This window comes from Hesperophylax consimilis, unplaced genomic scaffold (genome assembly GCF_061612785.1).
Source record: "Hesperophylax consimilis isolate HC1 unplaced genomic scaffold, BYU_Hcon_1.0 scaffold_54, whole genome shotgun sequence".
NCBI lineage: Eukaryota > Metazoa > Arthropoda > Insecta > Trichoptera > Limnephilidae > Hesperophylax > Hesperophylax consimilis.
The window spans coordinates 240,356-260,049 of NW_028301284.1; the positions used below are offsets into that span (position 1 = coordinate 240,356).

Sequence of the window (19,694 nt, forward strand, 5' to 3'; positions counted from 1 at the left end):
TTAAATATTGATTTTATTTAAATGGGCAAATTTCAAAATTATAATGAAAATTGGAGTCGAGTTCAGACTTAGAAGAGATGAGATGTTGAATGGTAAGTTGGAATATAAAATTTAAATTTGTTTTGTGAAAGTGCATCAATTTTTTGGACAAATTCATTTGCAAAGTTTGCGGATTTAAATTCTAGGTATAATTTATAACGGCCTTCCGGCTTTAGATCCGTTAACTATGCCAAGGTTACTGTTTTTTGAACTAAAAACAAATTTCCCAAAAACTATTTGGTTTCTTATAAAATTATTTACAAAATAAGTAAAAGCCAGTTTTGTGCTTGAAATCGAACGTTTCTAGAGTCCGTTTGTCAAGCGATTTTAATGCCTATTACTTAGAATATAAGGTATACCAAAAACATACACATTTTTCGCTTAATTTGGTTATTAAATTACTATATGTATAAAGCAATTCATAACAGTGATGTTTTCAAATAATATTGATGCCTTATGCAGGTATCTGTGAACTTTATTTTACGATATTAATATTTGTTTTGATACAAAATGAGTTCAAAATCTAAGAATATTTTTGGACATTTCCTTTGTCGGAAAATAATTCATAAAGATTATACATTTTTTGTGTACATTTTTTTTGTATGAAATGCATACAAAAAAAATAGAAGTGATAGTTTTCTTCTTAATTTTGTAAACAAATATTGTACTATCTACATACTATTGACGTTTCGAGTGAAAATGTTTCAGTAAGTTTATTTTAAAAACATTTTTCATGTTAGATATTATTTTTTTTGTTGTTTAGAAATATCGATGTTTCAACTTAAAAATAAGAAATTTATATTGCATTTAAAATACCTCTGAAATATTTTTGAAATTCGTGGCAATTTCAATGTCGTTTGGGACTTATATGAGAACATATTTAAAATACTGAATATCAATATAAAATCACTCCAGCCGAACTTAAAATCGAAGCAGACGATTCCAAGAGGAGCACAACTAGACGTTGCAGCCCTTGAACCGAAGTCATCAAGTCCTAATACGAGGGCTAGAGACTGATCACCCCTCCAAGAGAGCAACTTCTCGGAATGCAACCAACCATACAACTGGAAGTTATAAGTACAAATTGACAAGTACAAACCGAAAAGACGGTGTCCGCAGACACAAAACATCGAATCGGACTGCTTTATTTTAATACTAGCAGAAAGAAAATCTCTCGATAAAAGTACTCACTCGACCATTAATCGAGACGAATTGGAAGGAAGATGCGCCAGTACAAATGACTTGGTTTTACAAACATTCATTATTGTTATAAATACAAACATTTAAGGGAGCGGATGCCTAAAAATCTAATTGACGCCTTTGACGAAGAAAGATTGATTGTTATAGAAGAAATAACAATAAAAATCCTAATAAAGTGTACAACTTTTGATAAAAGGAAAAACCTTAACTTGCCCGAATAAACATTCTGTAAAAAGAAAGGACATCTGGTAGATAACTGTTTTTTGAAAGATCCAAGTAAAAGGATAAACTTTAAAAGAGGAACACCCTCAACTTCTCATGCGATTTATCATTGAAACGCGTACGGATCCACGTCATGCATCGCGACGTTGGAATAAAGAACATGACCGATGCCAAACCAACAATTACAACTAACCTTACTTAACCCAATGTCCAAGATGGTTATGATATATGCTGTAAAATATATGTGTTGTGAACATTAACAGAGAAAGACTATTAAATCTGCCATATGTTAAAATACCCTTTGGTAATAATAATACCTATTTTAGTCTCTTAATAGACACAGGCGCAGAAATATCACTCATTAAAAGGGATGTACTTCATTCACATTCAAAGATCAAATTATGAATATAAAAGTAAGCCCATACTCCTTGCTTCATCCACATTCAAACATAATATCAATCACTATTTTTGATAATTGGTTGCCTGCAACGGGTAAAAAGCTGGTCGTACAAAATAGTTTATTTCATGCATTCGTCTACTATTTCAGGATTTATTATTCATAATTGCTATTATGCTGTGTGTCCTGCTTCTATACACTATTCACTATACAATAAATACTAAACACTATCCTGTTTAACTAACACACAGTAGCTAATAGTAAAATACAATTTATTTACAAATTCGCAAAAGTCCACTAGGGCAATAGGTCGTCAAATAATAAATAAATTTAGTTACCTTTACTGCTGACTTAGAACTTGCTTCTGGGGGAGCCCAAGGTGGAGACCTTTAAGGAGAAAATAATTTAAATATTAACTATGAAAAATAACACATTATGCAAAACACGTTTTTAAGAATTTGAAACTCTTTTTTACAACATATTAAATATGTTTATATCAGACATATGTAATTATCTGAAGGATTGTTCATTAATCCCTTTAAACGGGTGTTGATATATAATTACTTTTTTTTATTTATACACTGATGTTTATAAGACAAGGTTTTTATGCATAGCACAAATGATAACAAATTATTATAAGCATTAATTACACGCCTGAAATATCCATAAAAATTGTAAGTATAAATAAATGTCGCCGACGGGAATTGAACCCGCACCTTATGATGTCCGTTCAGGTGCTCTGGACCACTGAGCTAAGTCGGCTTAATTACTATATTACGACAAATTACTCTATTATAATAATTTACTAGATTGTACATGTTATCAAGTCACTCTCTTTATACATACTAATATTCTGTTCAGATTAAATATTCCCTGTTATTATAACATTCTATACCTTAACAGAATTTATTTAATATTAATTACTATCCATTATCATAAACAGTTCATACTTCGATTCATGTCAGGTCTTATACAAACCTAGTATTCATTCAACTATTACTACACTGGTAGATATTTGTTTTAATTATGTTTTGTCTCACTGCACTTCTATTAACAACTGTATCCACTTGCAATTATATCTTGTGTAGACATTACTTGTGCTGTAATTTATTACTAAGATGTAACATTTCACGAATAAAGATGCTATAATAGATTTAATATTTGAGGACTTAAGATGCTATCATATATTTGACATTTCAGGAAAAAGCTGCGGTCATAGATATAACATATTTGAGAACTTATAGATTTAACATCTGAAATATTATATATTGTTCATCTTCACGTAATAAAGAATGCATTGGAATATTTGTCGACTTAAGAAAAGCTTTTGACAATTTATCTGATTCTAGGCTTATATTCAAACTGGCGAACATTACTGTAACGAAATAGTGCTTAAACCTAGACCAAAAATGATCTATTCGGATCTAATCTAAGAGAGCAGGGATATTGGCATCCCACAGGGAACTAACTGCATTGGGACATATCTTATTTATTATGTACCTCAACGACAATTTTAAAATCCATATAAAATCAAAAGTTATTTCATGCCGAAGGCAAAGCAAAATAAACTAATGACGGGTTGTTTCTCAAAATTTAAACAATACTTCAAATAGTTGATTTTCAAGTTCTGTGAAGGTTCTGATTTTATATTGATATTAAATCCCACTTCAGACACCAATGGTGAGATGTCTAGATTAGTGAAGTCTAGTTAATATAAGCTCCTTCTTCAAATATCTCCTGATATTAGTTAGATATCGTAGGTGAAGAGGCTGCTTTCGGGATTATCTTCAGATGGTGAATGCACAATAAGTCAGTTTTATTTTGAATATAATCAAGTAATTTATTTAACCATTCAGTATTTTCATTATGTTCTCATATAAGTCCCAAACGCCATTGAAATTGCCTTGAATTTTAACAATATTTCCGAGGTGTTTTAAATTCAATATCGATTTCTTATGTTTACAGTTTAAACATCGATATTTCTTAACAAAAAAATTTTAATAGCTAACATGAAAATGAAATTATTATTTTTTGGTAAACTAATGTTTTTATGACAAGATTTTTATGCATAGCACAAAGGGTTCGAGTCCCGTTGGCGTCATGTATCTTTTATCAGGAGATTTTTCAATGTGGATGAGTGTTTCAGACGAATAATTATTGCTTGTAAAATAATTGTAACATGAAAATGTTTTAAAAAAAACTTATTGCAACATTTTTACTCGAAACCTCAATAACATGTAGATAATACCATATTTAGAAAACATTTCCGTTTGTTTACAAAATTAAGAAGAAAACTATCAAAAATAAATATTAAAAAATGTATAAAATTTATGAATTATTTTCCGACAAATGAAATGTCCAAAAATATATTCTTAGATTTTGAACTCATTTTGTATCAAAACAAATATTAATATCGTAAAAACAAGTTCACAGATACCTGCATAAGGCATCAATATTACTTAAAAACATCACTGTGACGAATTGCTTTATAAATATAGTAATTTAATAACACAATTAAGATATCCCATATCAAATAACTCTCTAGTAATAACTAGTTATCGTCGAATAAAATCAGATTTTTTCAATCACGAATGCACGGACAGGAAGAAACCTTTACATATTGCTATTTATAGAGTCCATAACTACACAAATCATTAAAAAAACCAAGTTAAACGCACAAAATAACCATGAAAAAGGATAAATAAAAACCGTAACTATTAACTAGAACGCTTTGGTTTGTGTGACTAACGGTCACATACCATAACAACAATGGCGGACAAATAGTGATGAGGTACAATACAATTCGAATTTTTGCAAAATCTCGAAACTCGAGCGTAAACGGGGTCAGTTGAATATCAAATTAAAATGCATTTTTAAACACGTTTTCTAATGTTTTAAAATCAATTATTATGGACGCTTTTATAGTTCTTATATTAACACAAATAATGCTGTAGTTAAATAATTCATGTGTGGCTTTTTGTATTGCATTAATTAGGTAACTAGGATTGTAGTTATTTCGTCGATTGAAGATCAGTTGAAAGGAATAAGGGAGGTGAGTTAAAAAGTAGTTTTTAAAAATGATTTGTTTTTATAAATTCAACTAACGCAGCATTGATTATTTAATCCAATTGTAATAATGCAGAAAATATAGGTAAGATAATAGGAATACTATTATGTGCACTAACGGGAGATGTTGTACACATAAAAAGATGAAAAAAAATTCACAATCAAAAAATGTATTGAATTTTTTCTTTTTTAAATTGTAAAATAATATTTATTAATTAAGACTAAAAAATATTTGATTAGCAAAAAATAAATCTATTATAAAAATGAACAATCTTCAGTTTTTATGACAGCTTTTCAAGTAATACTGTGTTTTAGTTTAAACAAAGCTATCTAATTTCAGTATATCTGTAGTTCAACTGCCTTCCTAAGATTATTCCAATAGAATAGATTATTCTAATTATGAAATAAATTATATTCAAATAATCTTCTGTGGAAATATTATATTATGGGTATGTACCTACTTTATCGTTTATCTTAAATGTTCTTCACACAACCAGTTCCAATTTTGAATATGACACTTAAATTCAAAGCAAATTTGAGTTCATGGATCATGAATAATTTTACTATGGAGTATTTCACATTTCAATACTCATTTACACATGATTTTTTTATTATTTATTATTTACTGTAATTTTGTGTTCCAAATTTATAATCTTTTCGGTAATATTATATTTGTGTACAACTGTTTGGTGGAGAATATGAAAGATACACTTATTTGCGTATCTCGTGTGCTCAATCATTACAATTTAATTTAAAAAATACCATTTTGTAGTTTTGATATGTAAATTAAGTAACATAAAGAACAGTGTATGTCAAGACAGAGTTGTGTGACGTTTTAATTTTATCTGCCGACCCCTTCGGGAAACGGCATGCCGATTAGTTAGTTTCATAATCAATACATCAGATTATTGCTGCTAAGCACGTCATAATTATTATACTATATATTTATATTTACTTCATATTATCCATACTTGATTTTATTAAAATTATTTAAATGAAATCCTCTGCACGGGAGGTCCCAGTGAGGATATATATTTCACATGGGATGTGTTAATTGTGTTATTAAATTACTATATTTATAAAGCAATTCGTCACAGCGATTTTTATAAATAATATTGATGCCTTATGTAGGAATATATCTTGTTTTTACGATATTAATATTTGTTTTGATACAAAAATGTGTTAAAATATGTAAATATTTTTGGACGTTTTCTTTGTTGGGAAATAATTCAAAAAGAGAATGCATTTTTTGTATATATACATATGATAGTTCTCTTCTTAATTTTGTAAACAAAGGGAAATGTTTTCTAAATATGGTATTACCTACTTATTATTGACGTTTCTTAGTAAGTTTTTTTAAAATATTTTTCATGTTAGTTATAAAAATTTTATTGATAAGAAATATCGATTTTTCAACTGTAATAATAAGAAATCTATAATGAATTTAAAATACCTCGGAAATATTGTAAAAATTCAAGGCAATTTCAATGGCGTTTGGGACTTATATGAGAACATAATGAAAATACTGAATGGTTAAATAAATTACTTGATTATATTCAAAATAAAACTGACTTATTGTGCATTCACCATCTGAAGATAATCCCGAAAGCAGCCTCTTCACCTACGATATCTAACTAATATCAGGAGATATTTGAAGAAGGAGCTTATATTAACTAGACTTCACTAATCTAGACATCTCACCATTGGTGTCTGTTAATTTTTACAAATTGAAAAGTACAAACCGAAAAGACTGTGTCCACGAATACGAAAACATCAAATCGAATTGCTTAATTTCACCAATAGAAGATAGAAAATATTCAGAAAAAAGTAAATCACTTCCAACATAAATAAAAAATTTAGGAATCACTTAAAATTTTTTTGTTTTTTTTTGTTTTAATTTTTCGAAAGATAATAAACAAAACAAAATGGAAACCGACTCCGCTGTTAAAGGGAGATAAGCAAGTTTGGCCATTTTGATGACATTCGACGGAAATAGGAAAGGGCTAACGCTATTTTTATTAAACTGTGAAAGAGCGATTCAACTGGATCAAGAAAACCAAAAATAACTTTTAATCTTCTATATTTTATCACAACTAACTGACAAGACACAAACGGCATGTTCTAATAAAGTAATCGAAAAATTTGATCAACTAAAAGAATTCTTAAAAACTAATTTCTGAGAATCAAATGTCAAACACACCTGCTAATAGAATTACAAAGTTGTAAACAAAAGCATGGAGAAGATATGGCAACATATATGTTCAGAATAGAAACATGTGTCAAGAAATTAAAAACTTCCATCAATCACTCGACCATTAATCGAGACGAATTGGAAGGAAGATGCGCCAGTACAAATGACTTGGTTTTACAAACATTCATTATTGTTATAAATACAAACATTTAAGGGAGCGGATGCCTAAAAATCTAATTGACGCCTTTGACGAAGAAAGATTGATTGTTATAGAAGAAATAACAATAAAAATCCTAATAAAGTGTACAACTTTTGATAAAAGGAAAAACCTTAACTTGCCCGAATAAACATTCTGTTAAAAGAAAGGACATCTGATAGATAACTGTTTTTTGAAAGATCCAAGTAAAAGGATAAACTTTAAAAGAGGAACACCCTCAACTTCTCATGCGATTTATCATTGAAACGCGTACGGATCCACGTCATGCATCGCGACGTTGGAATAAAGAACATGACCGATGCCAAACCAACAATTACAACTAACCCTACTAAACCCAATGTACAAGATGGTTATGATATATGCTGTCAAATATATGTGTTGTAAACATTAACAGAGAAAGACTATTAAATCTGCCATATGTTAAAATACCCTTTGATAATAATAATACCAATTGTAGTCTCTTAATAGACACAGGCGCAGCAATATCACTCAATAAAAGAGATGTACTCGATAAAAATAGTGATCGCTAAATGAACATTAATAAATAAATAAAAAAAATTGAAAACGGAGAAACCGTATTCGACTGCGAAACTATTGAACTTAAATTTAATGAAAAAATAAATTACGTTTTACACTTTTTATTTTTTTGGTAAACTAATGTTTAAGACAAGATTTTTTATGCATAGCACAAAGGGCAACAATTATTTTACAAGCAATAATTATTAGCCTGAAAAGTTGGTTGTTTTCAGGTGAAAAAATTTAACAAGCAGTAATTGTTGAATGAAACACTAGTATATATTGAATTATTTCGCGGATAAGAGATAAGCCGCCAAAGCTCAGTGGTCAGAGCTGTCGACCGGAAATCTAAAGGACACGGGTTCAAGTCCCGTTGGCGTCATGTATCTTTTATCAGGAGATTTTTCAATGTGGATGAGTGTTTCAGGCTAATAATTATTGCTTGTAAAATACGTTTTACACGTTATATCTAACATCAACACAGAACATGACGAGATAAGAACGACTTCCTGACTAAAAATAAAACAAAGATAAGTTATGAAAAAAAACAATTAATTATTTTATGTAAAATAACAATCGACATCAATTGCAATTGAATTGTTCTGAACACGCTTCAAAGAAGATCAGAGACGTTTCTCAAAGTTAAAGTTAAAAATAGAAATATCAAAGAAGGCATTTTACTAGACTTTGAAGTAATTAAAGGAGTGAAAATTTCTAACACACTCACTAATGTAGACGAAGATAGAAAAGCATTGATATCGATATTAAACATAACGGAAAATACTGTGAATAATAACTGTAGATTCCTTTTTACAGGAATGCGATAATTAATTTAAAATAAGCACATTGCTAACAAGAATGAGTTATATTCAAAGTAGCTTCTTACTTGGAATTATTTGAAATTCGATAACTTAAAAAGTAGCTCCCTACAAACTGTAATGCGGAAAGTAGGCGTACACTGTTTTGCTTCATTCACATTCAAATATCAAATAATGAATATAAAAGTAAGCCCACACTCCTTGCTTCATCCACATTTAAACATTATATCACTCACTATTTTTCTAATTAGTTGCCTGCAACGGGTAAAAATCTAGTCGTACAAAATAGTTTATTTCATGCATTCGTCTACTATTTCAGGATGTATTATACGTATTTGCTATTATGCTGTGTGTCCTGCTTCTATACACTATTCACTATACAATAAATACTAAACACTATCCTGTTTAACTAACACACTGTAGCTAAGAGTAAAATACAATTTATATACAAATTGGCAAAAGTCCACTAGGGCAATAGGTCGTCAAATAATAAATAAATTTAGTTACCTTTACTGCTGACTTAGAACTTGCTTCTGGGGGAGCCCAAGGTGGAGACCTTTAAAGAGAAAATAATTTAAATATTAACTATGAAAAATAACACATAATGCAAAACACATTTCTAAGAACTTTAAACATTCTTTTACAACATATTAAATATGTTTATATCAGACATATGTAATTATCTGAAGGATTTCTCATTAATCCTTTTTTACGGGCGTTAAAATATAATATTTTTTTTAACTATACAATAATGTTTATAAGACAAGGTTTTGACGCAAAGCACAAATGATAACAAATTATTATAACCATTAATTACACGCCTGAAACATCCATACAACTTAAAAATATCTCCCAAGTATAAATAAATGTCGCCGACGGGAATTGAACCCGCACCTTCTGATGTCCGTTCAGGTGCTCTGGACCACTGAACTACGTCGGCTTATTCCCAACCAGTCAAATAATTAATTTTTGAAGGAAATTCAGCACTAACAAAGCCTTTCCTACAAAAGTAAATTTGTTTGTTAACAGGTGAAAAAATATAATAAGCAGTAATTTTCGATTGAAGTACTTCTATGTATTGAATTATTTGGCGGTTTGGATATAAGCCGACGTAGCTCAGTGGTCTAGAGCACCTGACCGGACATCTGAAGGTGCTGGTTCAATTCCCGTCGGCGACATTTATTTATACTTACAATTTGTATGGATTTTCAGGCGTGTAATTAATGCTTATAATAATTTGTTATCATTTGTGCTTTGCATAAAAACCTTAACATATTTAAATAATTGGACTAACGTACTGTTATGTCTCCCAACTTGTACCAATGCATCTTGCTTTCATTATCTCATTATATGTAATATATCAATAATTAATGTTTGGCTTTTGCGGAAACTATAGAACATATTATATCGGGATGTTCTGTATTAGCGCCGTCCAAGTATACATTTAGGCACAATCAACTTTTAAAAATAATTCACCAAAGTTTGGTAATTAAACATAACTTGATTGACTGCCGTAATGTAATACCATATTATGAATACGAATCAATTTCATTTTTAGAAAACTAATTTTATAAAATGTATTATGATAAAACTATACTAACAGACCGAACGAAGCTAGAAGTCCACAATGGAGTGCTGGTACCTACCCTGATGTATGGAACTGGCAGAGAAAGAATTAAAGTAGACTGAATGCTGTTGAAATGAGATCCCTGAGGCGTATGTGTGTAAAACCACGTGTGATTGCGTGAGAATTGTGGAGATGCGCAAAAAATGCAAGGCTGATGTAAGCGTAATGAGTAAGATTAAGAAACGGACCCTTAGATGATTTGGGCATCTAGTGCGAATGAGCGAAAAAAGGAGTGTAAGGAGAATATAAAACAGAAATGTGAATGGTAGCAGAAGTCGGGTACGCCCGAGGAAGACATGGCACGATCAAGCGAATCAGATACTTGAGTCGGGCCATGTCAAGAGTCAGAATAATTGAAGAGTATGTATGAGACGATGTATGAATGTGAATGAGGCGTGTGAAACGGATGTTAAAAAGTTAGTTAAAAACACCTTTGTAAAAGGTTACTTCAAGTGGTTCGTCAACAAAATTTAAATTTAAAAAATTATTTCGTTTTCCAAAAAGTTTCATATTTCTAAAAATATTGCAAATTGAATAAAAAATACAATTTTCTAATAAATTTCAAATTTCAAAAAAGTTTCATATTTTCAAAAATAATTCAAATAAAAAAAATCAAATTTCAAAAAAATTTCTAATTTAAAAAAAAAATCGAATTTCGAAAAAAATCTAATTTTACTTTTCAATAAATTCATATTACCAAAAACTTCAAATTGTTGCCTGCTTTATCATTATTAGTTGCCTGCAACGGGCAAAAAGCTAGTTATTATTAATTAACAAAACTGTTCCCAAATTAATATTTTATAATTTTATAAACAATAACTTAACAGACTCAGAATTCTATTTTATTTATTGAATTACTGACAAACATTTATTAACTTATTAAAAAAAAAATTTACTGTTTCCGATAAATACCTGAAAATTAATGGAATAGCTAATTTCATAAAAAAAACCTTTTTAACTGTCCCAGGGCTGTCACAAGCATATAGTTAGTGTCTGCGAAGGCGATATAAGGTCTACAATGTAAATCTTATTTAAATTGTTTTATTGAATATGTTAAAGTAAAACATAAAACTGAACTTAAATGAAAAATTCTACAAATTAAACATTAAATCATTAATTACAGCAAACAGGTTTAGGTTGAGGTGTTACCGCAATTCAAATGTTACAATTTCATCAAATGTTACAGTTTCATCAAATTTTACAGTTTCATCAAATTTTACGATTTCATAAAAAGTTTTAACTTCATCAATTTTACAATTACATCAAATGGAACAATTAAATAAAACATGCCTTTCTCTAACACCTTGCTACTCGCATTATACAAGTGTTCATTATGAACAAATAATTGTAGTGTAAATGCGCAGCCCTGATAAGTATAATTACATCATTGTGGCACTCCTTAAAAGCATGCGTCACTGGTTGGCTGCCTTTCTTATCTCTACATACTCCGTTACGAGATAATCACTACGGGTGTTATCTGTCCCTACCCATTTCAAAGTAAACTGATATCCTAAAGTTACATAAGACGCCACTCCTAGTTACACAAATAAACCGTTTAAGAAAATGTTTGTTCAATTTCAAATGAAGTAAGGAAAATGGAAATAACTATTAAATTCTTTAATTGTTCCACATATCGTCAGCCGAGTAACCGCCCAAGCATTCCCACCGACCCCAGCTGTCTAGTGGTATCTGATCATCAGTTAGTAATAACTAGGAATGACAGATAATATCAGGAATTAGTGGTTAAAGTAAGTCAAGTACGTTCCTGTATGTATTCATAAATAAACAAATAAAAACTCACCTCAAATAATATCGGACACGAATTAGTCTTCCAAAGTAATAAATGGATCACTTCTGATCTGCCACAGGAACACACTGAATTTGAAATAGAATTGAATGACAAATCAAAAGGAACAAGTTGGTTGGAGATAATGCAACAAGACAGTTCTGTAAGGAAAGAATGCTCAAAGTGATTTGCGAACCCATTTTATAAATCCGTTATCTTTCTTATCTCCTTATCGATATTACAGGGCCGGTTCCACGATATGCACGCGCCCCAGGCACTCACTTCCGATATTACAGGGCCGGTTCCACGATATGCACGCGCCCCAGGCACTCACTTCCGATATTACAGGGCCGGTTCCACGATATGCACGCGCCCCAGGCAGTCACTTCCGATTATGTTTTAAGAATTTCTTAAAATAATATTTTTAATAAGAAGACGTTTCTGGCTACAACAACATCAATGATGTAATTTTCTGATAACGTTAGCACTCTAGTACACCCAAAAGTCACGAGCTTCCACTGGAAGTAAGTACACTGCAGTGAGAAAGTAAAAAAAAATACATGCATTAGTCATTAGTAATAAACATAACATATTATGTGTAAATTTGGGAAAAAATTAAATAAATTTGAAATAAATTCTGGAGAACCTTTTTTGTGGTAAAGAAAATGGTAAATAAATAAAATATTGGTTATTTTTCAGATAGATTCAAGTAGAAACAGATTTTTGGCGAAGGAAATTACTGAGATTGAGAAGATGGTTTAATTTAAAGAGGAATTCAGTTAACATATATTCCTCTAATATTGATGTTTTTGTGACATATAATATGTACTTACGACGCCGCATTTAGAATTGTAAATGGGCAACGCCCACCTCTTTTAGTTTTCATAAAGTTCGTATAGAATCACCATCGTCTTAATTATAAGAAAATTTAATTAGTTAGCTATGACGATAAAAGAAAACATTGAAAAATGTATCTAAGATCAGAACCAATATGTATGTCTACGTTATTTAAAATGTCGGTGACTTTCAAACTGTGGGAATTATTTTTGTTCTTTTTAATATTATATTATAATGTAAGTCATGAATATAATTGCAAATATTGTATACTTTTATCAAATTTTACCAAAGTTGGACAAAGTTGCCAAAACAAAAGTCGCCATGCATTTAACGGCTACGCGTAGTAAGGGTCGACGAGTCGTTAGGTATTTGGTTCTTGATTAATAAACTTTTACACGAATACTTTACTGAACGGACGCGCGCGGGAGTTAAAATGCCCAAAATTCTCAAACTACGGATATTACGGATTTAATTAATTAAATCTTTTTTTATATTAAATTAAAATAACTCATCTAAAGATACATACTTTTAAAAAATTAATACATTTTTGAAAATTTCTCCTATAAAGTAAAAAACATTTTTTTTAAAAATTAATTAAGGGTTTTCTTATAAGATTTATGAATAAATATATTAAACCTACTTTTGTTTACATAACATACACGAATATTATATATACTTATAATAATTACATTTTTTTTAAATAATTTTTATTGTTTTAAGCTTTATTTTATATCAACAGGGTTTGAACTCTAGGTTCCTCCTAAGGACTTGTAAAACAGAAGACTTTTGTAATTATTTATTTATTCATTTAAACAGTACAATAATTTTAAACAGTTATCTAATATGTTTGCATTATAACATAATGAACTACAATCTACCATACTTTACCCCATTACGACGTAATTGTGCTGACGGAAAATCGGCTCTACTCGGAAATAAAATCAACAGAACTCGGACTTAAGGCGAAGCTTAATTAATGCTAAATAGTGATTTTCCATTAATCTTCATAACGAATTTGTTTACATTATGAATACCAAATAATATGCTTTATATAAATTGATGCTTTTCTTATCTTTTTCCTTGAGGAGAATTCAAATAAAAAAATTATTTACTCCATATAAAATATAAATGTAAGCTACTAAAAAATGTATTTATTTTAATTAAAATGTATGAATGCACAAATTAATCAACATTTAAAAAATAACATATTATGGTTGAGATTATCTGTGACAGTTTCCGTTGATTAATTTTTTGCGTACTTATACATTTTTATACAAAATAAATAAAAACCACTTTTGAGCATGAAATCGATCGTTTTTTGACTCCATTTTCCAAGCGATTTTAATGCCTATTACCTGTGTATTCGTCACGAAATAAGCAAACCAAGAATATACATATTTTTGGTTTGTAGCTTCCTCTTAAGACGCGGCATTCTGCATTTCGAAGTGTAGATGGGCGACGCCCACCACTTTATCTTGTCATAGAGTTCGTATAGGGTTACCAATCCAGTGAGTTTTTTCCTATAGAACAATATTTTTCCATAAAAAATATTTATTTATCCTTTAGTTTATTAACTTATTTATCTGAAATCGACCATTAAGCGTTGGAATTTCGAAAAATTAACATTTAATTTTTTACTTGTATAATCACGCAGAATTACCTGCATCCTGTGTGGAGTTAAGTAACAAAAACATCATCATCATTTAATGGCCAATACAAAACAAACTTACTCGTTTTTTCCAGTTATCAATGCATTAAATATGTCTTTAAATGGACGCATTCTAAAAAATAATATAAAGTATAAAATTATAAAAACAACTTGAAAAAGTTGAATATGTTTTGTAATACAGAGGATAATTTCTAATAGTCGATTTTTTGCTTTACTTCACTTTTTTCTTTTTTAAATAAAAATTGAATTTCATAAAGATATTTGAAAATTTTATAAAAGTATACGTGAATTAAATATGTTATTCAAAATATATTTTATTTTATTTTAAAACACTTTATGTTGCTATATACGTCGACCGGTTTCGGTTGATCTCAACCTACTACTATTTCTAATGCTTCTAAATTATGGCGTATTCCTATTTTATTTTTATGTATAATTTTGACTCCTGTATTTTTATGAAAAGTATGGTTAGTATTAATTAAATGTTCGGCAAAGTCTGAATAACCAGTATTTGTTAAACACCTGACGTGTTTTACTTTAATATTTCCAGAGTGGCAAAAAAGGACTGCGGAATTCATTCAAGAAATAATCTCACAGTTTTAGAACAATCAGCTTCCATTGCCTTGTAGCAAAAGATTTTTTGGCGAATCGTAAATACGATATACTTATGTACACAATCCGCGGCCTTTGGAGATTTCATTTATGTTTGTTATTTATTTCTCATTTTTGAAAAACAATATTATTTAACCGATAAATGCAATATTCACGTTAAATAAGATTTTCAAATATTTAAAATTTAATATTATTTACAATAAATCACCTAATTTTAGATGCCGAAAATTCTGACACACTTCCACTACGCCTGCCGTCTGCGCGGGACTGACGAATGTTTGAAATGGTCTTATGTAAATCCGAATGTTAGAGAGAGCGCGCTAATATTTAAAGTGATTGAAATGAACAGACGTAAGCGACTGCTGTGAAAATATTTAATAAAACACGACTCATTTAAAATAGAGCAAAAATCTCTCATCATAGTTTTATTTGCATTTAAACATACACTCCAATTTTTTTTCATTCCTTTAACATATTAAATAACAGAACAAAACGTGTTTTTAATAAGTTTCGGAGCTTACTTTGCGATTTTTTTCTATCGAGGGAATTTCATATAATTAACGTTTCGGCAAAACCAATGTATAGATATAATCTTCAAAAATAACATTTATTTTTTTTAAACTTCAATACTTAAGGAGTTAGCGAGAAACTGCTTAAAAATCGGTAGAAATTGAAAAAGCCGGGTCTTAAAGATCCATTGTTTGGCAATGAGTGTAATTTTTATATGTTTCTAATACTATTAGCACACACCACGATGTAAGATAACTTAAAATTAATAAAAAAAGGTTTTTAATCCGTAAATAAATGAGATACAAGTTATTTTTCAGATTAATTCTAGATGAAACTATTTTTGGTAAAGAAAATGGTACATAAATGAGCAATAGTTTATTTTTCAGATTAATGAAAGAAGTAACAGATCCTTTCAAAAATATTTTATCGAAAACCAATTATGGTTTGCAGGTAACAGTAACAATAGGTGTAATAAAGGACAGTAAAATTATAATTTTACTGTCATTTATTGCCAGCAATTTCTACAATATTTAATCCCGAGGATTAGAGAGATTTGTTTGTGCGGAATTTGCGGAATTGAAATTTACACCAAAACTGTTTTGGTTTACTGTTCATGTATGGGTGACAGGAATCTCCATAGGTAGTGTTTATTTTTACGTTCTCATTTTTAATCGAAGTCTTATTGTTGTCTTCTCTCATGTTACTTTAAAACATATTTTTATAATTTGATTAACTCAGAAGACGATGAAAAGATGACAAAAAACTTCTTAAATAACTTCCACTGTCACATTTTCTATGTATTTTTATAATGTTCTGGTATAAAGGATAATTTATACCAAATAAAGAAAAATGAAAAGAAATGTTGGCATTATATAAAAATCTCGCGGGATATCACAGGATTTCTAAATTCTATCCCGCAATCCCGCGGGTTTTTGAAAAGGTGAGGGTATTTCAAAGCCTAGTCTGGATCTGCCGGATATTCGATGAAGCAAAAATGGTTGCCACAAACGGAGCAAAATTAAACATTTTCAAAGAATAAAATTTGAATTAAAAAAAGTCACTTGACGACCTCAGTTGTCAGATCGTAGACTACAGTCACTTGACGACCTCAGTTGTCAGATCGTAGACTACAGTCACTTGACGACCTCAGTTGTCAGATCGTAGACTACAGTCACTTGACGACCTCAGTTGTCAGATCCTAGACTACAGTCACTTGACGACCTCAGTTGTCAGATCCTAGACTAAAGTCACTTGACGACCTCAGTTGTCAGATCGTAGACTACAGTCACTTGACGACCTCAGTTGTCAGATCCTAGACTACAGTCACTTGACGACCTCAGTTGTCAGATCCTAGACTACAGTCACTTGACGACCTCAGTTGTCAGATCCTAGACTACAGTCACTTGACGACCTCAGTTGTCAGATCCTAGACTACAGTCACTTGACGACCTCAGTTGTCAGATCCTAGACTACAGTCACTTGACGACCTCAGTTGTCAGATCCTAGACTACAGTCACTTGACGACCTCAGTTGTCAGATCCTAGATTACAAATCAAGAGGAAGCGGGCTTAAGTTTTGGCGCAAATACATTTTATTTATTGAAGAAGACGATAAAACTAATGAATTTAAACGAAATATGAAACAGAACAACACAGAAAATAAATATGTAACGGTCTCAGCTAGGAATCGAACCCAGGATTTTTGTCTTACCACTCGGCTATTGAAACCTAATTATTATACGTCATTTAGCTGTACCCCGCCAATCGTTGTTGTGGCTCAGTCTGTCTGTGGAGATAGAGAAACAATAGCGTGTGTTGCTTTAACGTCCAACAGATGGCGCTGTTTTAAAAACACATGTTTTTCCCTCTTACAGGTGACATCTACATAGGTATATAAAAACACACGCTTATTCAAATGCAACGTTTTGTCAAAATTTCAAAGCAATTTGTGAATAACTTTCGTAGATTTAAGATTTTGAAGAAACGAACTTTTACATTAACATTTTTACATATAATAATAAATAATAATAATAATAATAACATAACATTTATATCGCGCAGTTTTGTGTTGTTTCACTTCAAGTGCGCTTAACTATAATAAACTTAAAATAAAATTTCCTATTGTGTTCCTTTAAAAAAAATTAATTACATAACATGAAATAAAGAATAAACGGTTTACACAAAAGCAGAGAATAAAATTTAACAATAACAGTGCCATTTAATAATAACAACAATAAAAGACAGTGACAGTGCACGAAAAATAAGAACTTTAAAATTAAAATATTATATAAAACAGGAAAACATTAAAATATTATATAATAGGTGGACATTAAACATAAAAGTACAATAAGGAGGAAACCGAAACCAAACAATTACCGGAAAACTTCAAAACCTCGCTTTTTATAGTATATTAAAAAAGAAGCTTAGATTCATGAGAATATAAATGATTTTAAATTATTAAATATGATTTTTTGAATAATTTTGTTTTTAAAACCCGTTTAAATTCAGCCAAATTTTGTATATTGGTAAGGGCTGGGGGAAGTTTATTCCAAATGAGTGGGCCAGCCACACGAAAAGAGCGATCATAGTAAACAGCTCGATTTGACCGAGAAAGTTCGATTAAACGATTGGTAACATCTAGATCTGCTGACCTCAGAGTAAGCTGTCTATCGCTTAGGTTTTGTCGGACACATAATTCCGATATATAGGCTGGCGCCATTCCCTGCAATGCTTTGAAGGTCATTAAGCAGATCTTGAACTCTATTCTTTCAGGGCATCGAAGCCAATGAAGACGATCCCTTAGAAGCGGGGTTATAGGACAATGCTTAGATTCACCAAAAATCATTCTCGCCGCAGCATTGAAAACGGACTGGATTCTGTTGAATTGTTTTTTAGGTAGGCCAGCATATGCACTATTACAATAGTCCATACGTGAGACAACGAACGAATTAATGAGTGATTTTGCTCCATCAAAGGGAAGGCATCTCCTAATTGATTTTATCTGCCTTAGATGGAAAAAGCCAGCACTTACAGTTTTTGAAATTTGCGATTCAAGAGAAAGACAATTGTCTAAAGTGAAACCTAGAAATTTTATTTCCGTAGAAGGGATTATATTTGTATTCTGAATACGGATTGGACTGGAGTCGATGAGGGCTTGTCTTCCAGGAGAAGCTATCCAAATAAATTCCGTCTTTGTCGGATTAAGTTTGAGTTTATTAACAGACATCCAACTTGAAACCGTTTCAATGAAACTAACCACCTCGTTTTTAAGGACGTCTTTTTCATATATAGATAAGACAGAGATCCTGGGTTTGATTCCCAGTTGAGACCGTTAACTTCTTAATTTTCTGTGTCTTGTTCTGTTTCATGTTTCGTTTATGTTTATCAGTATTATCTTCTTCTTTAATTTAAATCGTATAATCCATAAAACCATCGAAGTTATTCCAATAAAATTGAACATTTAATTGAATACAAATAACATGTACATTAGGGTGAAACACTTTTGTATGAAATTTTTTTTTTCGAAATTCGAATTGAAATACCAGGTAAAAGTTGCTTTATGTAATTGTAAATAACTTTTCTCAATTTGGAAGTTCTAGCTCGACAGCTTGAGGTCCCGCCAGAGACTTGTAATTTTTTTTTTAAGGTTTTATAGACGTTTTGTATTAAACACCCTATAAACAAAATATTAAGTAAATTTAATATATTATGCATAAATGATAAAATAAAAGTAGATTTTAATTAATAAAATCATTTATTTCAAAAGTAAACACAGGTTCAGAATATTATGTTGGTATGAATAATATAATTTTTATAGTAAAAATCGTTTTTCGGCTCAAACTTTGGCATGAGTTTTCGAGATGCTAATTTAGATTTTATGAATCCCTCTCGTCTTGTCTTGTCGAATACAATTAGAGCTGCTTCTGTCACAACTTTTACAGATCTTTTCACAGTCTGGGTGTGGCAAGGCAGTCTCATAAACTCCAAC

At 30.3% G+C, this 19,694-nt stretch overlaps 1 long non-coding RNA gene across 1 annotated transcript; it reads right to left on the reverse strand.

Moving 5' to 3' along the window:
- Nucleotides 1–2,194: 2,194 nt before the first annotated feature.
- On the reverse strand, nt 2,195–12,228 carry LOC149408828 (uncharacterized). The gene is made up of 3 exons (XR_016305369.1): nt 12,095–12,228; nt 9,174–9,222; nt 2,195–2,245 (listed from the first exon to the last, which is right to left on the reverse strand). It is a non-coding gene; the product is annotated as an uncharacterized LOC149408828 (long non-coding RNA).
- Between the last annotated feature and the right edge of the window lie 7,466 nt (nt 12,229–19,694).